At 45.9% G+C, this 15,919-nt stretch overlaps 1 non-coding gene across 1 annotated transcript; it reads right to left on the bottom strand.

Moving 5' to 3' along the window:
* Positions 1–15,123: 15,123 nt before the first annotated feature.
* Positions 15,124–15,196, bottom strand: TRNAV-CAC (transfer RNA valine (anticodon CAC)). The gene has a single exon. It is a non-coding gene; the product is annotated as a tRNA-Val (tRNA).
* Positions 15,197–15,919: the final 723 nt, after the last annotated feature.

The following is a 15,919-nucleotide window of genomic DNA, read 5'->3' as shown; positions in this document are numbered from 1 at the left end:
GCGTTCTCATTGCGAAACACGCTTCTGATCACCCTGATGATGCAGTCTGCCTTCCCAGCAGACCCTTCTGCACACGCTGTTCCTTTTCCAGAAACGTTCTTCCTCTTCTTGACTCTGAAGTTAATTCTGACTTTGCGCTGTCGGATCCAGCCTTTCTCTTCCTGATTTTTGATGCTTTTCCAGGTCCCTCGGTCAAGCGGCCCCTCCTGCAGGCACATAGCATATTGGGAAACAGGGAACAGGCGTTATTCAGCGTTGGGGGCGTAGGTGCCCCCTGAAGACTGGATGATCTTGCAAGTCAGAACTGTGTCTTACCCATTTTCCCATGTCTTCTTCTAAGCCAGACGCTGAGGCAAAGCTTGCCTCGTCTTAGGTGATCCTGATGGTGTAGTGTTACACAGTGACCCTCATCTCTTCACTACTCTAGTAGGTAAGGAGTGGCGTATAATGACATGAAACAAAATTAGGACCCTCTCCCTCCCAGTGTGTCCAGTTCAGTATAGAAGCTTAAATATAAATCAGTGTCTCCCTACCGAAATCATCCCTAATGTGGACACTGCTTGGCTGTCATTTGAACTAAGCTTAAGCATATATGCATTGGTTCCAGGAGTCTTTTTTTTTTTTTTCTCATTAATTTGATTATCTAGACCCATTAATTTTGGTATATTCCTTGGAAGGCAGACAAGAAAAAGAACACAAAAAATGAAAAGGCAGAAGGGGCCTACGTTTCAAATACTTCCCATCAAACACACACAAGCAGTGGTGGCTTTCACGTTCCTGGAGCAAGGTGGTCGACGTCCTCGGTGGGGACCTGAAGCATCAAAGACTGCATCTCAGCGCGTGTTTCATCACTGTCACTTGAAAAAAAAAATAAGAAGTAGGAAATTAAACAAACAAACAAAAAACGACTATTACTCTCACGTTAGACACAGCAAGACATATGAGCGTTATTTTATCAGAAAAAAAAATCTCCCTCTTGGAACAATTGTTTATCAAGGACCTGAGGCAGATTCTTCATTGGAGTTGATTCCAGAGACGGAGAGAAGCTGGAGGGCTCTGTTGGTCTGTTGAGCTGGGGCCTGGGGGTTGGGGCTGAGCTGCCCTTTGAGGGTGCCTCGGTTAACAAAACAGAAAGAAAGGAAGACACAACACGACACAGCTGGAGCCCTGGGCCCCTCCCCACATGCTACGGAAGTTTCCTTGTGCTTTTGGGCAGAGGGAGAGGGAGGGATCTGATGAGCTGAGGATGGAGAGTGGGCGGCCCTGCAGATAGCCCCGCTGAGTGTGGGAGGGACAGGAGGCACCACATCCTCGATGGACCCCTGCGCTCACTCGTGTCGTCTTGGGGCCTTGAAAGTTCCGCCTCCCTTGCAGGTTTTACAGTGAACAAGAGTGGGTCCAGCCAAGCTAAAGACGGGATTGCGCCTGACATTCGCAGGTGGTGTCTCCTGCAGTCTGCTGCTTCTTCGGAATGACTGATCAGGCCGAGTATGGGGACGAAAGACAAATAAAAACAGTTTAGAACCAGCCTCGTAAGACAGCCTCAAGATTCTTACAGTTACATTTGTTCTACACGAAACGCGTTTAGCACATTTATTACCGGAAACAATTCAATTTTACCTAGAAACTCAGTGTTGTGTCTAATGGACATGTTGTTAAAATAACTACTGCTGTAACAAAAACCAGCTCACGCGGTAGGAACCGGGTTCATTCCTAGTAACTAAGTATTCTCTCTAATTGACACTTGGCAAAAGTGCAAACAGCTGTGCTGCAGCAGAGCACCTGATCGCAGTAGTTGCATCAAGCCTGGTGTCTAAAAGGATGCTTTAAAAGGCCACTCGGAGCCTCAGATCACCAAAGAAAACTTTTCAGCTTTCACCAAGAATTTGTTGTTATTCCAGGGTTTCCCAGCATCAACCCTGCTGACACTCGGACCAGACAGTTCTCTGTGGGTGAGGCTGCCCCGTGCATGTGGGGTGTTGAGCAGCGTCCCTGGTCTTCATCCTTTAGCTGCTGGTAACATCCCGTCCTCCCTCGTGGTGACAGTGTGAAATGTCCCCAGGCATTGGGGACAACAGCAAATAGCTGTGTGCCTCCTGCAAAACAAAAACGGTGCAGTTTGTGGGGATAAAAAGTGTGTGCAATAAAAGTAGAGGGGATTCTTAAATATTCAGGACACTGTTCTGAGATGTTTTATTTCTAATGTCTTATTAGTAATAAGCTACTCAACTAAATGTTTGCTTCAGGAGCTGCCAAAAGAGGCACTTTTCCCTGTTCTCGCAGACTTGCTTCCATTTTTGGTCGAAGCAAGCTCCAGACAGCACGTCACTTAGTGTGAGAAATGCATCTCCAGTATCCGCCAGATCTTGGCACGCGTCCACTCGGTGGATAGAGGAGGCTGTTCTGAACGGTCAGATCACTCTGAACCCCAGCCCTCAAGGGGTTGGTTCTTGCTGAGAGTAGACAAAAGGAAACTGTCCTTCCTATGTGCCACGGAATATAATGCCCTGCAGGAGAGGTCTTCTTGGGCATCTGACCACAGTTCTCTGGGATGTCCTACTGGGGCCACGCTGCCCTCTGGCTGTGATTGCCTTACCACCTCTGAGACCTCGAGGGTTGGGTTTGTACCTACTCTGTAGCAGAAATGTAAACAAAAACAAGTGTGCCTTTTTAAAAAATTGAAGTGTAGTTGATTTACAGTGTTAGTTTCCAGTGTACAGCATAGTGATGCAGTTATACATACCTGTACATATTCTTGTTAATATTCTTTTGCAATAGGGGTTATTATAAGGTAGTGAGAATAGTTCCTAGTAGGACCTTGTCTTTCATCTATTTTATATATAGTGGTGTGTTTCTGCTAATCCCAAACTCCCAGTTTATCCCTCCCAGACCTTTCCTCTTCTGAAACGTAGGTTTCTTTTCTGTGTCCGTGAGTCTGTCTGTTTTATAAATAAGTTCATTTTTGTCATCTTTTAGGTTCCACATGTGAGTGAGAAATACTTTTTCTAACTTATTTCAGTTAGCATAATGCCTTGAAGGTCCGTCTGTGTTGTCACAAATGAGAAGAGTTCATAATTTTTCATCTCTGATTAGTATTCCAGTGATGTGTATGTATGTATACATATATATGTGTGTGTATATAATAAATGTGTAAAATCTCGCGTCTTCTGTATGCACTCATCTGTCGATTGCACCCTGAGGTTGCTTCCATATCTTGGCAGTTGTAAATAACACTGCAGTGAACATGTATCTTTTTGTTTTTGTGTTTCCATTTTCCACCCAGGAGTGAAATTGCTGCATCATATGTGGGAGTTCTAGTTTTGATTTTAGGGGGGGACTGCTGTGCTATTTTCTAGTGGCTGCACCAGTTTACATGCCCGCCAGCAGGGTGCAAGGGTTCCCTTCTCTCCACACCCTCGCCAACCTTTGTTACTTGTTCCTTTTTGATGATACGTTCTGACAAGTGTGAGGTGGTACCTCAGCGTGCTTGTGATGAGCATTTATTTCCCTGATGATGAGTCGAGCACCTTTCCATGTGCCTGCTGGCCGTCTGTACGTCTTCTTTAGAGAAATGCTAATCAGGTCCTCTGCACTTTTTTTTTTTAAATGGGATTATTTGTTTTCTGCTATTGAGTTGCATGAGTTCTTTATGCATTTTGGATATTAACCCCTTGTGAGGTACATGATTTGCATATGTTTTGTCCATTTCAGTAGGTTGCCTTTTCATTGTGTTGATTGTTTCCTTTACCGTGTAGAAAACTTTTCGTTTGATGTCGTCCTAATCATTTATTTTTGCTTTTGTTGCCTTTGCTTTTGGAGTCAGATATTCCCTTCTCCCCCAGTTATCACCAAGACGGATGTCAAGGAACTTACCGTCTGTGTTTTCTTTGCAGAGTTTTATGGTTTCAGGTTTTACTTTCAAGTCCTTAATCCATTTGAGGTAGTTTCTCTGTGCGGTGTGAGATAATCGTCCAGTTTCTGTCTTTTCCATGTGGCTGTACAGTTTTCCCAACACTTTCTTCATTGTATATTCTTGGCCCTGTTCTCATAAATTAATTGACCATATTGCATGGGTTTAAAACATTTTTACATGCATAAAAACATCCTGTGCTTTTAAAGTTTGATTTTCATCTGCATTAAACATACTTGCAAAATGGCATATTGACCTTTGAAAAGAATGATCACTACGTTTTCAAATATGCGAATGAAATTTGTACCGTATGTGAAGCCACACATCTCCTGAGAATTGTACTCCACAACTTAAAACAGGTCCATTTTACACTTTCCACTTTCAAAACCCAGCGTGGTGGAATTCACTGAAAATTATTGATGTGCTTTGTGTGTGTGTGTGTGTGTGTGTGTGTGCATGCATGCTTGTCACCAGCGGATCAAAGCAGACCACACTCTTCTCTGAGGGCAGCTTGGCCCCCAGTCTCAGATTCATTCAGCAGAGCACACTCGGTAAGGCTCTGGACCTGGGCAGCCTGCTCACAGTAACTGACTGCCTAATGGAAAAGAATTGACCCTCTGCATTTCCTCTTTTCTGCAAATGCATCTTTGTCTCTTCTGCCAAGAGATCAGTCTTCATTCACTCTCCCCTAGAGTCAATCGCAGCAGAGCCAGCGTGAGCAGAATATAAACTCAGACTCAGCTCAGAAAGAACTCTGCGTTCAAAAAAGGAGCAGAATGTACACCGTTTTCTTTAACTAAGAGCTCAACTGCATGTCCAGAAGTTGACTGCTCTTGTGTTACAGGGAGAAGATAGAAGCAGGTGACTTCAGGTCTGCCCTTCCACTCTGGAACCCAGCTCGGTGTTTGTTCCTCACACAGATGCCTGCAGGGTGGCCATGATGGGAGGGCCACAGACTCAGACCAAAGGCACTCAGACAGAGGGACCTCAGCCACAAGCATATGTCCTCAAAGTTTCTTGTCTGGCAGCAGACCATTCAGAACGCACCGGAGGGTGGGCAGCCCAGAGCCCCCTCTGTCTGCCTTGTGCAAATACGTGCTAACATTTAGGTTCAAACAGTCAAGTCCCCACCCCTTACTGCCCTCAGATTCCCGCGGTGCTAGGTGGTGTCCATAATCCACGTTCATCCAGTTTCGAGGAATTTAGTCAGATGAATTAACGCTGGGTATCAGTGAGTCCATGGTTAACATTCACAGAAACAGTGGAGGCCTGATTGAATGTTCACTGTTCTAAGAACACGTCGGCAGATGTGGAATGAAGTTTTGCACTGTATCGTATGCAAAACATCATTATACTCAATAGGTTTAAAAGAAATGAAAGGATGACGACATGAAGGGTTTTGAATATTTGAAAAATTACGCACGTTCGGTATGAGAAAGGATGGAAGACTATGAGGAATGGAATGAGGAGATCCAAACATAAAAGGGCTATTCACGGGGGAGAGGTGAGCAAAAAAAGGAGAGAGGGTGACGCTGTCTTTCTCTCTTTAGAATTTTGCCCCATTGATTAAAGACCCCAATTCTCAGTTTAAAAACATGAACACATGCAAGCACGATAAATACAGACCCACACCTAGAAATCAGATTACAAATTCAGAACACGGAGGGAAAGACAGGACCTAAAAGTAGGGAAAAATTAATTTAAAAAAAACCCCAAAGGAGTAAGGTTAAGTCTGACGTCAGAGTTCGGAGCGATAACGTCAACCTAGATTTCTAAATCCGACGGATATAATATCCTTCAGCAGCAAGGAAGAAATAAAGACACTTTAAGTCAGACAGATAGCCTTAGAATTTACCTTAGTGACGGCAGTAAGATCTCAAAGTGGCTTTCCCCAGAATTTTAATACTAGTGGCGACGTTTCAAGAGGAGGGCGCGTAATCTTAAAGAGTAAGGCGCTGAGACACAGGGGAGAGGGAAGGATATTGAAAGTGGGTAAGAGTGTAGGTAAGTGGAAACAAGCGTGTTTATGAGTTGAAAATTAGAATGTCTAATGGAAATGAAAATGCAACAAGATAGGTCTGTGTAAACATGCACGGCGACACCAGCGTGTAAGTTGGAAAGAGGTTGTCCGCACTTTGCTTCCTAAGATCTCTGCGGTGCTCAGGAGACCGAGGAGTGGATGGTTGACCTTCAGGCTTCAAGGAAAGCATGTTTGGCAAAGAAAAAAGAAAAAGCTGTATGTTCCCCTGTGATATAGAACAGATAATAAAGTGGGAAAATGGGAAAGGGAAAAAAAATCCAAAAATCAAACCAACAGATTAAAAACAAAACAGAACACGTGGAAAGGGCAGAAATACAAAATAAGCACTTAGAAATAACTGGAAAATACAGGCTGTGCTTTCCTCAACACGACCCCTGCAGCCCTGAAAGCACGGAGCGGCCCCTGCGGAGCGGGAACGGAGCCGGGAGGACGCGCCGGGCGCGGGGCTGGCCGGCTGGCCGTGGTCTGTGCGGCTTGCACGGTGGCCCCTGGTGCCAGGGCTGACGGTCTCCGTGACGGCTGCAGTTACATGAACGGGAAGGAAACGGAGCTTCCGTCTTGTTCTGTTTGTGACTGGGTTTTCCTTTGCGTCCTCAGAAAGAGAGAGAGCGGGGCTTGTAAGACACGTTGGCGAGCAAGGAGGATGTAACTGAAGGGGTGTGTGCGCGGGGAAGCCTGCTCGCCATGGGGGGGCAGTTCCCTGCGCAGGGCAGACGGGCTTGTGGGAGAACAGGAGGGGGGGGAGGGTTTGGGGCAGGGAATCAGAACTAGGGCGGCATGGAAGTAAACGTGTGAGAGGACCCTTGGTGTGCGAGGCCAGCACGGATGGGAGTACAGACTCTGCACACTGGAGTTTCTCTGCCCGTTCCAGACACAGGGGGCAGTGATACTGCAGCAACTTCTGTTTTTTTTCTAGTTTCAGCCTGACACCTGTTTTAAGTAGCCTGCTGACCCAGCTCCGTGAAATAAACAATTGGTTCATATAAAAAAAAAAACTTAAAAGGTTGATTTGATGCAGTTTAAAATTAGACTTTTTTTTTTTTGCACCAAATTAGGCTACAGTGCCCTGGAATTAACTACATGTACTTTTTTTTTTTTTTACCTGTTAAATTGGACGTGTGTGTGTTGCTTCTTAATTCTGCCAGCACCCCAGGTGTCCAACAACGTGTGAGATACATTCTGAGGGTCGTTGTGTCCTAACGTGCGGTTGGATTTCTTACTGTGAGGATCGCTTGACCTGAAGGCGCTAGCGCGCATCTGGACCTCTGACACTCGGACACGTGGTTTAGCACATGACAGGCGTCCCCGCCAGGCTCTTCACCTGGCCTTGGTGACGCTGCGCGGACGGCAGCTTTATGAAGTGGACAGGCATCCCAGGCCTCCTGCGCAAGTTCACATGTCCCGGCCACCTCTTGCTCCTGGCTGGACGTTGCCTTTCTTGGGGGGGGGGGGGACAGGCACAGGGCAAAAGGGATGGCATGGTCGTCTTCACCACAATGAGGTGTCCTTTGTGTAGGTGGCCCCTTGGCTCCTGCAAAGGAAATTGACCCCTGTGGTGTTTGCCACCCCACTAGGTCAGTGCATACATACCCTGCAGCTCACCTGCAAAAACGGAACACGTCCGCCTTCGGTAGAGAAATAAAAGGGTCCTGTCTGAAAGCCCCTCTCAGGACCGGAGCGCCAGCATTTAGGAACTGAGTGACACGAGCCATGGCTGTGACGACCAGATTTCTGCCCACAGACTTCATCTCGCAAGCACGGTTATTAGCAATGTTCTCTGAAGGTGATTCAGTTTCACTTTGAGACAGGCATGCAGTTAGCAGCAAGACTGATGATGCACTTCATCTCACACTTCAGACGGCTTGATGGTGTCAGTTTACTTTTTTGAGTGTCATTTGTGCTGACGGTTATTATACTTGTCAATATTTTATTGGTGAAACTCGATATGATTGTGTCTAATTATTTTACTTGCGTTTGTTACCCGGTTCCTGTGGGACAGACGCTAATGTAATTTTACATCTATTTTATTTTACTCCGTACAGTTTCATATCTTTCCTGTTTGACTGTCTGAAGTGGTGACTGTCTAAACATAATTAGCTCATTCATGCTTTATTAAACAGTTTTGAAGAGTCAGGGATGAATATAAAAGTCGTGTGTGTGTGTGTAGCAGTAGCAATGATAGGAAAAAGGCTGATGTCAATGTATTCAGATCTCTCAAACCCAGTGGACTGGGGTAAACTGCAATTCACTTAAAACTGATTGATTATTATATTAAGAAAAATGATTTGCCAAAGTTCCCATGTCTAGTTCTTGTCTCTTCATTTCATTATCAGTATTAAGTATTTGATAAAGCGTTCACTGAGTATTTACAGTCTGTGGATCACTATGGAATTACAACAACAAGAGCGAGAGAGTTACTGAGGCCAAAAAAAAAAACTAAAAAAGAAAAAAAACCCTAGAGTGGAGACAATACATGGATGCATGAAGCATCCAGAGAGAGAAAAGTGTGTAGCAAATCCAAACAAGCTCTTGTTTTATGTAAGAGTATTCAGAGCTAAACAGGTTGGCTGGGTGGCAGTCTGTTCTTAGAAATCCGTCGTAAACGGCATCTTTTAAAACATCGTGAGGAGTGGAGGTCTGGCTTAGTTGGTAGAACACGTGCTGAGCATTCACGAGGTACTTGGTTCAATTCCCAGTACCTCCATTTGAAAAAGGAAAAAAAAAAAAGAAAAAAAAAGGAGAGCGAAACCAAAATAAAACATCGTAGCTACCGAAGAGAAGAAAGAAATCCAGAAGCCGTTCCTGCAGGATTGGAAAACGTCTTAAAGACCAGCTCGCGGGCAGCGGAGCTGAGCTGCAGACGTATCGTTCTTTCATTCCTGAGAACCTCACGCAGTCGTTGCCCAGTTCCTTTGCTGTTTCTCTACGTTTACTTACAGAACGAAACACATTCCGTTGTGGATGCCTGTTGCTTTTGAAATGACTATTGCCCCAAATGCTTCGTTGCTGTGTGCCCGATGTAAGTGGTGGCACTGAACCACCCTTAACAGAACCTGCTAAAGTGTTCACAGACCTCATGGCGTGATGCTGTGTGCACTGCACGTATTAGGACCTTATTCAACTTGTAAAACCATTGTAGCTGAAGTGAGAGCTATGCCCTGAATCATATTTTGAAAGATAAACAATAACCTGTCTTCTTCCCCTTAATTTTTTTGTAAAGTAGTACTTAACTCATGTTTATTTTTGAGAAAGAGGGAAGAAAGGGACTAGTGAAGATTTTGGTTGGAAGAGAAACGCAAAAGGGAATGGAGCGTTCAGAAGGGACAAAGAAGGGCCCCCACACTGTGTTCATGGCCGTGGGGGGTGCCTGGTACACGTCTGTGTGTGTGTGTGTGCACGTGCGTGCTGTGCATGAGCACAGAGGTGAGGGGACCGTGCACCACCCCCGTGCGCTCCCTTGGGGGCGTGTCTGCGGTCACACACCCTGTCAGTGCGCCCCTGCTGGGAAGCGGGGCTACGTGGGAAATGGGTCCACCTGCTTCCTGCCCTGGGAAGAGCGCCCCTTGCGTCCGGGGCTCCTGGGCACCTGGAATTACAGCCCACCTTTCCAGCAGCAGTCTCGGACCACAGGAGTGCAGGGGTGCTGTCTGTTTTTAGAAAGACAGTATGTCTAAAGTTTCATCCTGAGACTCCTCACAAAGAATGCCCATCAGCGTTCACTGCAGGCTTTATGTAACGCTGAGTTCTAGAACGTTTAGCATTACGTAACGTTTAGCTCAGGCTTTCATAGCAACCAACACACTCAACTTTTAAATCCAGTATTAGCCAGTGACTACGTGGACTCCTTCCTGAATGTTTAAAGAATTGTTTGGTGCAATTTCCAGAACATACTGAGTTCATTTTAGCAGTTTCTAATTTATAGCTGAAGAGAATGAGGTACAGTCTGAGTGTTTATAGGATTTTATGTCATTTATGTAGAAATTCTTAAAATGCTGATATTTTAACAGTCAGAAAAAATACCGACGTTTGAAATATTGATAGTTTTTAGAGTTTGTTTTTATTTATTTTCTCAAACACATCTACCTAAATCCAAACGACAGCCATGATCATGTTGACACGTACATGTGTGTTTTTTCTTGGTTCTTCCTCCTAAAATATGTGATGCGTTGTCTATAAATTTAACACTTTTTTAAAGCCATCTTAACTTGCTGCTCAGTTTCAAAATTCAGAAGCTGGTGGTTCCTTTCCATGGCGTGCAAACATCCGTGTGCTGCCTGTCACCTGTGCTGTTAGAATACGCTGGTGGTGACCCACAGGCACACTGATGTGAGCACGATCGTGTTTCTCCATCGTCGTGATTTCCGACACGAACTGTGCATCTGTGTGGGGCCGCGTTTGCCCACCCCTGCGGTGGTAGCTAGTCCGCACCGAGTGCCCTGTTCACTTTCTCTGTTTTTTTCCCCCATATTTACCAGCCCAGTGTGTCTCTACCATTCAGCGAAGCAGTGGGACAGGCAGGAAGGACCTCAGTTTACAGTGACTCTTCTCCATTTCTCACAACAATTTTAAAGTGTGTTCGATGAATGTTAATTTTGAAAATGCAGAGAAAATCCATCTCATTTATCCATCAACGTATTACCAGGCTGCCTTTTCCTTTTTATGGACATAACACCTAAATATCAAACAGTATACAAACCAAGTGAACCCTGGATGGGTTAACATAGAACACACCCAGGTAACAACCTGCCAGGTCAGTGAGTAGAACCTTAATGGGACGCAGAAATGCCTTGCACACACCTCTGTCACTGTCCACCCCTCCTCCCTGCCTTCAGGTAGCTCTGTCTCTTCTTAGACCTCGTAAAGCGGAGCCGTACGGTTTGCTCTGCTTTCTGTTGCTTTTCTGAGTCAACATCTGTTGGCCAGGTGTATCCATACCATTGTTTCCAGCGATGCATGGCTTCTTTCGTTGTTTTGTCATAGTGCATCCTACGGTTTATTTATTCATTCTGTTCATAGCATTGCTAGGTATTTGTTTAAATTTGGAGGATTATCAGAACCCCTACTCTGGACTCAAATGTGTAACATTTAACCCTGGCAACTTAAATATTTTCGCTGCTGTTTTCCATGCTGGCTTGAACTTGAGTTACTGAATTCTTTGTTCCTCCTGTGGCAGGAGCAGCCTGATGTCTGTGCACTGCTCAGCACTCACACTGATTTTAGGGATTTGTGGGTCCTCTGGCTTGTGAGTTGTCCTACGTCTGTTGATTACCAGAGGTACAAATACTTTTTTAATAAGAGCTCTCAGAGCTGTGCAGACTTCCCCCTGACTTCCTGCAGGTGGCACCTCCTCACCTTTTGCAGACATTTATTTTATTTTTTTTAAATTTTAATTTGTTGAGGGTGGATAATTAGGTTTATTTCTTTCTTTATTTTTAGAGGAGGCACTGGGGATTGAACCCAGGACCTCCTGAATGCTAATTAAGCATGTGCTCTACCACTTGAGCTGTACCCTCCACCCAGGGGACATTCATTAAAAAACAAACAAACAAAAAAACAGGTGAACTTTGAAGCACTGATGAAAGTCCAGAGGAGAGTGTCATGAACACACTCACCGCCGAGCTTCAGATATGATCATCTTAGATTTTAAAAACAGATGCACTTGGAAGCGCTGATGAAAATAGAAGAGTGTGGTGAATGACCTTCAGTGACGGCCACGCCATGTCAGCACTTACCCGCCTCCCGCCACCCCCCGGGAAGTCCGTCACTGACGGTCGTCCGCAGCGAGCGGGGAGTCCGGATTACAGCATCTTCCTGCCGGTGCCGGGCTGTGCGCTGGGTATGCACGCATCTGCGAACACAGAGATCCGCTTTACCCTGGCAGGATTTTCCTCAATCTCTGCTTGTCCGAGATACTGTCTCCTGTCTCAGTGTGCTACTCTTTATGCCTTTCTTTCTTTCTTTCTTCTTGACCAGCCGTGTCCATGTTTTTTCCCATATTACTCCTTTCCAGTAGCCAGTGCTCTAAATTTTATTTGCTGTGCTGGTGAGTCTCTCTCGAGCTCCGATGCAAACCACGATGTACTTACTTCTCAGTTCCTTCTTTTTACTCTCTTTGCCTTTACTTTGGGCCTCCCAGCTTCCTTTTGGCCTTTAATATTTACCCTTGTAAAATCAGTCACACAGCCGATAAAACTGTGAAGGAAAATGAGCCCCTTGCAGTCATACCTAACGTGACTTGCTGTGGGATGTTGTCGGTGTCTTTGGATTCTGCGTATTTTCCAATTTCTGTGATGTTTTCCTTTTTTTTTTTTTTTTTTTTTAACTTGGAAGCTGTTTTATTTTTCTTTTCTTGGGAGGGAGAGGTAATTAGGTTTATTTATTTATCATTTTTTTTAACGAAAGGGACTGGGGATGGAACCCAGGACCTCGTGCATATTAAGCACACGCTCTACCACCGAGCTCTACCCTCCCCATGATACTTTCCTTCGGAATAAACGAATTGTTTAGAAGTGCGTGTGTGATGATCCGAGCGCATGACATGTTTTTCACTCATGTTTTGTTACCAATTTCTAATTTTGCTGCAGTGTCCTCAGATAACATATTTTTATTTCATTGTTTCGCTGCTGCCGTGTTAAGGGTTTACTGGTTAACATAGTCAATCTGTAATTGTTCCGGCTGTGCAATGTTCTGTGAAAGTCCATCAGTACGATCCTTTTCATGTTCCATGTTGTAGCTACACCTCTTTTCTAAATAGTCTTCTGCTTGCCAAACCGTTTCGGAGAAAGATATGTTTAAATCTAAAGATATGTTTAAATCTAACACTGATTTTGGATTTGCAACTTTTTCTGTTTCCTTTTGGCTGTGTATGTGTGCGCGCGCGCGCGCATGCAGTTGCTACTTTGTTAGCTGGAAACAGGATGAGAATTTTTTTTTTCCTCTGATTACAAATTTCTGGGCGTCGTCTTGGTTGCCAGCTCTGCTCCTCCATTAGGCCTTGCGTCACAAAGCTGGTGAAGTAGCCACCCTCCCGAAAGGAGGTTTACTGTTCTGTGATTAAAAACAACAAGACTTCCCTGCACAGGAGGCTTGCTACACAGAATTACAAATAACACACAGAGCAGCCCGTCTTCACAGAGGAGCGGACTGTAGCTGGGTGCAGAGTCTCAGCCGCCACGCACAGCCTCCTGAGTGATGGGGAGGGTCACCGTGCAAGTCCGGTGTCCGTGCTCCAGGAAGACGACGTCTAAGACTCTCGGGTGTAGGGAGATAAAAACTCCCATTGTTTCTCTCCGTAGAAGAGAATGCTCGCTCACCCACCCACTCACACACGCACACACGGTCACCATAAATATCCGTGTTGTGAGTGTGGCTCTCACACGCCGTACCGCACACACGCACAGTTACCAACACATGCGTACGGTTTCCTGTCGCACAGTTCTGTACAGAAGGATGTGTTAATGCCGAAATGTAACACCCGAAGGTGCCTCTGCTTCAGTGAGCAAGGGTGAGGTAGATGGCGGCGGACGCGGGGCGGCGGCAGGAAGCCCAGCCTGTCCCAGGGGAGGGCCAGCTGGGAGGGGGGCGCAGGTCGTGGCGCCGGGGCCGCCCCAGGCCGGCCTGCTTCCCCGCCAGAGGCTCATGTGACGTGTGCTTTCAGTGGGGGTGCGTTCTTTCTTCCACCTCCGTATTCCCATTGCTCTCAACCGCCACAGCATTCCTTCTAGAATTACTTGGTTTCTCCAGTGCCTGTCCAGGTGGTTCATTCCTAGTCTGTGGGTGGGAGAGGCACACATAGATTTACATGTATGTGGTGTGCAGGTATCAGTGAGGGGAAGCGATGCCGGATTAACGTGGGCTCTGCCCATTCACTGGTGTCCTTACAAGAGAAAGGAGAGACGATTTGGATACGGGGACACGGAGGAGAAGCCACATGAAGGCAGAGATGGGGCCAGGGGAAGCGGCCACCAGCCCAGGGACGCCTGGAGCCCCCAGAAGCTAGAAGAGGCAGGAGGGACCCTCCCCTGGAGCCTCCAGAGGGAGTGCGGCCCTGGGACACCTTGATTTCTGACCTCTGTCCCCTAGAACCACAGGGGAATACATCTGTGTTGTTTTAGAAATTTCTCCAGGTTTAAGCTACCAAATTTGTGGTAATTTTTTATAGTGGCCAAAGGAAAGTCTTATAAGATACATACGTGGATATATTCATATATTCATATGTATACGTATATTTTATTATGTATTTATTTTAAAATGTAGTGCATGTAGTAAATGTATGTGTATATTCTTTTTGTTTACTGAATTACTTTGTTTGCCAACACCTGTCTGGTGCTTAATTGATAATATGTGTGATGGACGTAATGTGTACACACACACACACAAACATACACACACATATACAGTTGAAGCACATGTTACTGGGAATAGGATCCAGAAAAGCTCAAGAACCAAGGCAGCTGCAGACATTATGTGCCTGGATGACCTCCAGGGCAGAACGGGCTGGTGGAGGCGTCAGAGACGTGGGGAGAAGACGCAGTTCTTTTGGGGGGATTTCAGCACGTGTGGGAGCAGGAAGGCGTGGGCCTGGGCGGGCTGGGGAAGTGGGGTGGAGAGCATATTTTTCTAGCATTGAAAATGAGGCCGGTGTGTTTGTGGCTGGGAGACACCCACTCGGGACTCGGTCCAGCATCCCTCAGAGCACAAGGGGAAGCCTTGCCCAGACGGGAGCACTGTGTTCAGAGAGGAGGGGGTACCCAGCATCTGAGCCTTAACCGCCTCCAGTGGGGAGGGGAGTATGTGGTTCAGGTGTGCGTGGGGCAGTGGCCGAGCAGGTAGAAGCCCACGGGTGCTGGTCTCATTGCTTCGGTGCTGTGGAAGCAATGGAAAGCAGAGTGCTCTGCTGACTGAGGTGGGTGGCTAAGTCCTGGGACTCTAGGAGAGGAAAGCACAGAGGATCTGTCAGAGGGAGTTGGAGAATGAATAGTCTGTGAAAGGGGTCGGAGGGGGCCTGGACAACCCGCTGGGCATTCACTGGTCACACAGGTCAAGTGAGGCTGGCTGGTGTGGTGGTTACGTTCATGGTGGCCCGTGCGTAGGGCTGTATTTAACCCCTGTGGTTTCTGTCGGGAGGTGGAGGTGATTAGGTGTATTTGTTTATTTTTAATTTCCTTTCTAATGGCGGCACTGGGGATTGAACCCAGGACCTTGTGCATGTGCAGCACACGCTCTACCACTGAGCTACACCCTCCCCCCTAATTTACATTTAGACTTAACAAAATTCTCCACCTCCTTGGGAGAAAACGTTACGTTAAAACAGAGAGAGGAAATGGTGGAACAGAAGCAGATTCCCACAGAAGGCCTCCGTTTTCAGATTTCCCTGACTCTGCGCGGTTTCCTTATGTTCTGCGAATATTTTTATTGTAATGTTATTATTTGCAGGGTCGAACTGTATTTCCATGCCGTAGACGTAGGGCAGACATGTGAAGGCAGATTGCCTGTGGGCTGTGTCTTTGGGTTTATGTGACCTACACTTAGGAAAAGCACTTACATTGAGCTGGATTAGGCCTGTAGCAAAAACTCATACATGTGTTCTCGTTTCCAGATTTTTCTTAAGGTCGTTATTCTCCATCTTATTTCTGTTGTAATTGAATCCATGTGGAACCTATATTTATGCCACTGTCAGTTAAATATTCTTCTATTACTGTTGCTGAAAAACGCGGTTAAATATTGTTATGACAGACAATTAGCATAACCAAATCCTAATGATTCGGGACGCACGAGAGAAGTTCTCAGAAATACGCGAAGATAGATGTCTTTGTCATGACGATGTTAACAAACAGCTTTAGACAAGGACTGCACAGTCAGCAGTAATTAATGACAGTCTAGCTAAAGAAACACAGTAACGCTGCACTGGATACACACAGGCCAGCAAGTTTAATCAGGAACCTCATGCATCTCCTTTTTATATTTTC

Source organism: Camelus bactrianus, chromosome X (genome assembly GCF_048773025.1).
Source record: "Camelus bactrianus isolate YW-2024 breed Bactrian camel chromosome X, ASM4877302v1, whole genome shotgun sequence".
NCBI classification, from domain to species: domain Eukaryota; kingdom Metazoa; phylum Chordata; class Mammalia; order Artiodactyla; family Camelidae; genus Camelus; species Camelus bactrianus.
This window is presented reverse-complemented; position numbering and strand designations above follow the sequence as displayed.